Here is a 6,410-nt window from a genome sequence, read left to right as displayed (position 1 = left end):
AAGAATTCCCGCACTCAAGAGGCCAACAGACCTAGGCTCTACGTACTACAAACTTTACCGTCCATCCTTTTTCACCTTTAAAAAAGAACAATCAACGCACAACCACAAACATTGGATTCATGAAAAACAAGTTTGATAGTAGATACACAAACCTTTAGTTTCACAATCTTGGAGGGATTTCTAAACCAAGTACTAGTGTGTTTATGTTTTTTATAATTCGAAATTGTTGTAAATTTCAACGTCGTTAACTTCCCCTTTAAAGTTGTAAGGTTTTGTGGAAATGTTTGCAATTGATTTTGCACTAAACCTCGGTTCTTCATGACCATTGAATAAGAATAAGCATTTGGCCTTAGCTGCAAAATTGCAATCTTATGTGGATGATGTGTTATCCATGAATTCAATGGGTCCCATAGGATCTCAAACCCTGGTGGGAAGAGTTCCTCGATGTCCGGCTCCGAAGTGTGAACATCGTTTGTTAGCTTCATACGTTCGCACTTTGGGACGGTTCGCACTGCGTGAGTATTATGTTGCACATTCTTAAACTTACGTGCAGTCCGTTAGTCGGCAAATTCGGTTAGCATTAGTGAATTGAAAAAGCCCGTGGGACATGATGATAATGGGGGCATCTTGGATTTGCGCCACTTGGAGTGATGTGCGACTACATTGCAAGAATTATAACCGGCTTGATGGTGAGGGAGTGTGTTGGGGGCTATAAACGCATGGTGAGGGAGTGTGCAGCAAGGATCGAAGGTAAGCGGAGACAGTAGAGATCATAATATTAGCACGCACATCTAATAGAGCGGGCAGATTAGTGTTTTTGTGAGAGAGAGAGAGAGAGAGAGAGCGTCTTACCACGGCTTGCAGTGAGAGGAGGAGAAGACAAGGAAGGAATAGAGATTCTAGAGCAGATAGTCTATTAGCAAATTAGAGAGCGAGGAGCGTAGTAGCACATTGGAGAGAGAGAGAGAGAGAGAGCGGGGGGGGCATGTCGATGACGACGCCGCAGCACGTGCTGTCGATGGGCCACCCCGGAGCAGCGCCGGCAGGCCCGCTATCACCCATGCCGTACTACCTAGGCGACAAGTACATGTGCGGGCCAATCAGCAACATGGTTGGCGGCGGGCTGCAGCAGGCGAATGCGGGGCCCCTGGGCCTCTCGGCGTTCGCGCTGACGACGTTCGTGCTGTCGTGCTACAACGCGGGCTTGTTGGGGGTGAGCAGCAGCGGGCCGGTGAACGTGGTCCTGGGCCTGGCGCTGTTCTACGGCGGGGTGGCGCAGGGCCTGGCGGGCATGTGGGAGTTCCGGGCGGGCAACACCTTCGCGGCCACCGCCTTTACCTCCTACGGGGCCTTCTGGCTGGCCTACGCGGTCCTTCTCATCCCTGCCTTCGGGGTGGCGGCCGCCTACAAGGAGGCCTCGGCTCAGGAGGACCTGGCCCCGGCCGTCGGGACCTTCCTTCTGGCCTGGAGCATCTTCACTCTGCTGATGCTGGCGTGCAGCCTGCGCACGTCCGCCGCCCTGGTCGCCCTGTTCGCCGCCCTCTCCCTCACCTTCGCCCTGCTCACGGCCGCCGAGCTCCGGCACTCGCCCTCCATGCATCGCGCCGGCGGCTTCACCGGCATCGTCACCGCCCTCATCGCCTGGTACAACGCCGTCGCCGGCATCCTGGCCGCCGACGCCAACGGCCCCCTCTTCACTCTCCCCGTCGGCAAACTTGGCCTACTTGCCAGCCCCAAGCAGTGAAGAATGCATGCATGCTGTGGCCATCGTACTCCCCACCACACGAGCAGTTTTCGTGGAAAATTGAATTTCTAAAAGAAGAACCTTTGAAAATCAGCCTCAAGTCCCCCTCAATAATAGTAACTAGCTAGCCTGGGCCGGCTCACTAGCGGTGCTTTGCGTGGTTGGTTTGCGCCATTGTAAATTTTTGTAAAGGTTGCTCGGATAAAACAACATGCTTGGTGCACATGGCATAAAGCTATGATAGAAAAGAAAATTTATTGAATCTAGGTTTTATGTGATGAAAAAGATACTTGAAGCTCTATAGCGTCCTATTCAAAAGTTCCTATGCATCGAGCTCTAGATAAATAACTTCATACACAACAATTTGTCCCTATCACTTGAATAATGCGATGTGAAATTGATCTTCTTTTTAGCACACTATCTTTAACTTTGTAGCACTTAAAAAATTCTCTCATAGATCTAGGAATATAAGGAATCAAATGTGAGACATATTCATATTATAGGGTTTTGTAAGAATGTGCAAATATTTGCAAGAACATGACTAATACATCCACGAGAAACATACCTCAGCAATATATTCACGTGTATACACTCGTCATGCCAAAAAGAGATAGATATGGCCTAAAAGAGATATATTGCCAATGTGTAGATGATAGAGGTAAGCTAATCATTAAAGGGAACATGGCATTGGTAAGCTTTCAAGAAAGATACATACATCTCAAAGTGTTGGCTATGCATGCTAACTCATACATTAACCACCCAATAAGCACGATTAGAAATGGCTAAAGAAAACATGTATATCTTGCAGGGAGGATAAAGATAATAGGGATATATAAGAACCACATGAATGAAAAGGATTCCCCTACTTTCTAGGGATACAATATAAAGAAAAGCATCTCCTACTATTGTCAACTTGTAGACCATTTTATTTGGTTTCCCAAATCTTAATCTCAAAGGGGCGAGAAAGAGAGATGTCCTCACCATCCAAGCCAAGGGCCCTTATCTCAAAGGAGAAGCCATTGCATGCAAGAGATAGGTGCTTCCTAATGGCTTAGTGAAATGCCAAGTACACCCACTAGGGCATAGTGGACAACAACCACTTCTTCCTCTGGCATAGACTACATTACTATTATCGTCAAGACTACTACACATTTAAAACCCTTATAAGAACATTCCATGGTTTGAACCATACATTATAATCAAACATTGGAAAAGTTTGTTAAGGCTTGGCATCAATCTCATTAGCTTTGAATGTTCGAATCTATATTCATTATTAACAAGTTATCGTGAATCAATGACAAAACGAAAGAGGCAAGCATTACACACACACACGCGCGGGTAAGTTACTCATGAATATATGTGTGCATCACATGGTTCAAAATAAGATATTTTTAAAATACCAACTTTATACATTTTTTGCATACAAAAGGGTGTAATATAAAGGGGTTATTTACAGATTTAATACAAAAGGATTATGTTTTATTCAAGAAAAATTCACCAATAAAGATATTTATAAATAGGCATTGAACGCACGTAATGTAGAGGATATACGTATAGTAACTTCCCCGAGACACACACACACACACACTCTCTCTCTCTCTCTCTCTCTCTCTCTCTCTCTCTCTCTCTCTGGTGCACAGATCGGACACCGTATGCACGCGTAGTGAGCGTCAGAAGGTCCCCAAGAACAAAAGAACTCTACTTTTTGCACAAAAAACAATGAAGAAAACTTGCACGACATGAAGCAAGAGACTAATTGGGTGCAATCTCCCCCTATGCCTTGTGTGAGCACTCCACAAAGCATGTATTTTATATATTATTCATCTTCAAGCTCAAAAAATAGCCCAATTTACAATTAGCGCGCTTTAGCTTTTGTGTTTGCTTTTGTGCCACTAAAGAATTAAAGCTATTGGGCGCCCAAGGAGTCAGGCAGTACCCAAATACAATGTCCAATATAAATATTTAAATCGTGCGCCCATGCGCATACAAAAGTAATAAATAAATATCAAGCACTTTAATAAATAAGCGCGTCAAAATATGGACGCCATGCCTATGTTTGAAAGTAAAGTTGCAGCATTGGAATGTGTGCACAAGAGGGAGAAAGAGGCTCAAAGTACAAGAATAAATTCTTGTTTAATAAGTTTCTCAAGGTACAACTTAGGTACACTCTATCTCACACTTGATAGTGACCCATATGCTGTTTATATAGCCTTTGCCAAGCTAGGGTTAGGGTTTTCCCTGCCCTTAAGGCTATTCACACCCATTTGCCCTCATACGCCCTTGCTTATAGTGGGTTCCTATGCCTATCTTCTACCACATGGCATCCTGATACATGTGTCTTGGCCCACCAATAAAAGAAGATGGCAAAACAACCCTTTTACTAATAGAGGCACCAATAATTCCCATTGGCCCATCATCCATCAGTCCCATCATATCTGTTAAGCCCTTATAAACTTTCAAGCGTAAAACTGATTGATTTTGACGACACCAAGCCAACCTACATTGCTCTATACTACAATAAGCATCAACAATAAATTATTGCAACAATCGACCACCCCGCAACATGCACACCTCAGTGTCCTTACGCACTTGTAGTCGAAATGCATAAAATTGCATCTGAGTAACACAGTCCTTATTAAACAATCCATGTATATTAATTGGAACATTAACACCACTATAAGGTACCTTTACATGCCAACCATCATCACCTATAGGAAAAATAAGAACGTATAGCATTGGCATATATACCCTATGCAAGTTTGAAATAGCAATACATTGTCCATCTTGACTATAAACATGTATGTCTCGACGATCAAGAGTATTCTCATCGCCTTGTCCTGGCATGATAGCCGCAACCTCAGTTCCACTGGAGCTAAGTATTGTCTATTAGCATGTTGAACCCCAAAAATAGTCATTCTCAAATCATGCAAGGGATTGTTTTGCAATTGCATACCACGGATCTAAAAGCTTGTGCATATGCATTGTGTTGATGCATCATAGTCTGAAGCTCCCCAAGCAAATTTGGCAATAAATTAGGCACAACATCCAACCGATTAGATAACTCATGCTCAGTATCATAAACATAAAGTTGTGCAAATCTTGGCCTTTCCTATCATTGTACATTAGGAATCAAAGGGCCTATACGATGATAAATGGAGCCATGCAATCTAAAGGTATAAGAATTTCCCACGATAGACAAAATCTCATCAACATTGGCACAAAGTGACACAAATGCAAGAGCACTACTATATACTCGTATATTATTTTTAAATACTCTACTTTGAGGATGCATACCATGCAACAAATCATGTAATAGCTGTGGTGGATATTGCAATTGTGGCAACATTACTTTTCCATTTCCACAACAATGTTTACCAAACAAAACTAACCCCTACACTTGAGCCTCACATCTCCACAATTTAGGCAAATATCACTCACGCTTCTCAGAAAGACTCCCCTATGGAATTCACAATCGGGTCTTGAAATAGCAATATTGTAGTTGCAGGATGAATATCCATTGTAGGAAAAGCATGTAAAATGGAGCAAAAACCTCCATTTCCAGGACTAAAGGTTGGAGCATTATTGGCACGTGACTCATTAATCACAGGATTTCCTAGGTTTTGGTGATTTTCAACATCACAATTATAATCATTAGCAGATTGCTGGTCAATCAAACTGTTAAGTCCCTCACGAATCAAGCTACCATGATTTAGAGCCCCTCCTTGCAAAACGTTCTGACACTCAACTATAGTAGAACACATCTCTTTGTACCCCCTCCAGTCATGTTTTGCCATTTGAGCCCTAAGACTAGCAACCTATTGTTGTTTATATCGTGTAGAGTTGAGTCTATGCCTACGAATACGTAACACATAATCCCTGCTAGTTCTCTGATGTGAAAATCCCATATTGTTTGGATTCTCACAAAGCCTGCACATCAAGAGAAATCATGCATTCTTTCAAGGAGAGACTTGATTGGGATTAGTATTTTCAAAAAGACTTAAAAGTAGAATCAATCTAGAATCACATAATCCAAAATACTACAGCAATTTAAATCAGCACAATCCTCCTACGTGCAAGGAACAATAGTAGTCAAAATTAGAATCATCATATATTTTTATATATTCTATACAATTAGATATCTAATTTGAAGACAAACGAAAAAAAACTATATCTAATTGGCAAGCGATCCCCCGAAGCCTATAACTCAAACCCAAACATCACTCTTCAACATGAATGCGCAATAAACTATAAAATGTTAGGATTCTTAAATTAATGAACTCTTCTCTATAAATTGCAAGACATAATAAATGTTTCTATAGATCAAACCTCAAGAAAGAGGCAATATACTTAAAAATAAAAATGTATTTAATATTTACAAACTCTTCAAAAGAGAAATAATACACATTATTATTCCAATCCATAGCAAGTTCCTAGACATTGAAACTAATATTGGAGAGAGAGAGAGAGAGAGAGAGAGAGAGAGAGAGATTTCCATACCCAAGTATTTTATAGAGAATATTACTCTTTGATACTTACTACATTGCAAAAATCAATGAAGTTTTCTCTCTAGATTGCAAGACAATAATTCTATCTATAAACTATAGATCAAACATCAACAAAGAGACAATGGACACATACATAGAATTATAAATGCGATCAATGTTTA

The 6,410-nt window shown here is 41.6% G+C and overlaps 1 pseudogene; it reads left to right on the top strand.

Moving 5' to 3' along the window:
* The first annotated feature begins 991 nt into the window (after positions 1-991).
* LOC148026185 (accumulation of dyads protein 2 pseudogene) lies at positions 992-1,744 on the top strand (annotated as a pseudogene).
* The last annotated feature ends 4,666 nt before the right edge of the window (positions 1,745-6,410 follow it).

Source organism: Lygodium microphyllum, chromosome 14, assembly GCF_053477565.2.
Source record: "Lygodium microphyllum isolate KBCC chromosome 14, Lygodium_microphyllum_v1.1.10, whole genome shotgun sequence".
NCBI classification, from domain to species: Eukaryota; Viridiplantae; Streptophyta; class Polypodiopsida; order Schizaeales; family Lygodiaceae; genus Lygodium; species Lygodium microphyllum.
Note: the sequence above shows the minus strand (reverse complement) of the source record. Positions and strands in the feature narration are given on the sequence as shown.